We start from the raw sequence: 534 nt of genomic DNA, 5'->3' as shown, positions 1-534 counted from the left end.
TGGGGTGTTGGAAGGAAAAAATGGGGCGATCTGCATCTCGATCCTGCTTCTTGGGCACCCATCTAAAAGTGAGGATCCTGTCCTCGGGGACAGCTCGCGGACCAGGGCGTGGGCACGGAGCTGCTGGTGCCCTGGCTGGGGCCAGGGGCACTGGGTGGGACGGCCAGCGCGCCTGGGAGCCACGCCCTGCCGCCTGTGTGTTGTTGCCGTGCCACTAGGCCTCTCGGGGCCTGACCCCACACCCTGTGGGTGCTGGGCCTGGGGAGGGGTCCTTGGGCGGGGTGGGGCTGGGCCCAGCAGGCAACCTCAGCTGGGTTCCTACCTCACTCCCTGTGACAACCACTCGCCCCTGCTTAGTCTCCCCGGTAGATTTTGGGGGGCCCGGGGTGTGTACAGGGTGCCTCCAGCCGCAGAGGAAGGGGAGCAGTCTGGGTTGCTGCTGCCTCCAAAGGGTGGGGTGTGTGCGGCCTGTGCTCTGCTCCTCCCTCGGGCATCAGAGACCCCCTGCCTCTGTCCTCCACCCCCCCAGAAGCA

The sequence above is a fragment of the Pteropus vampyrus genome, unplaced genomic scaffold, assembly GCF_000151845.1.
Source record: "Pteropus vampyrus isolate Shadow unplaced genomic scaffold, Pvam_2.0 Scaffold1202, whole genome shotgun sequence".
Classification (NCBI taxonomy): Eukaryota; Metazoa; Chordata; class Mammalia; order Chiroptera; family Pteropodidae; genus Pteropus; species Pteropus vampyrus.
The sequence above is the reverse complement of the archived record's forward strand: the minus strand, read 5'-3'. Positions refer to the sequence as shown.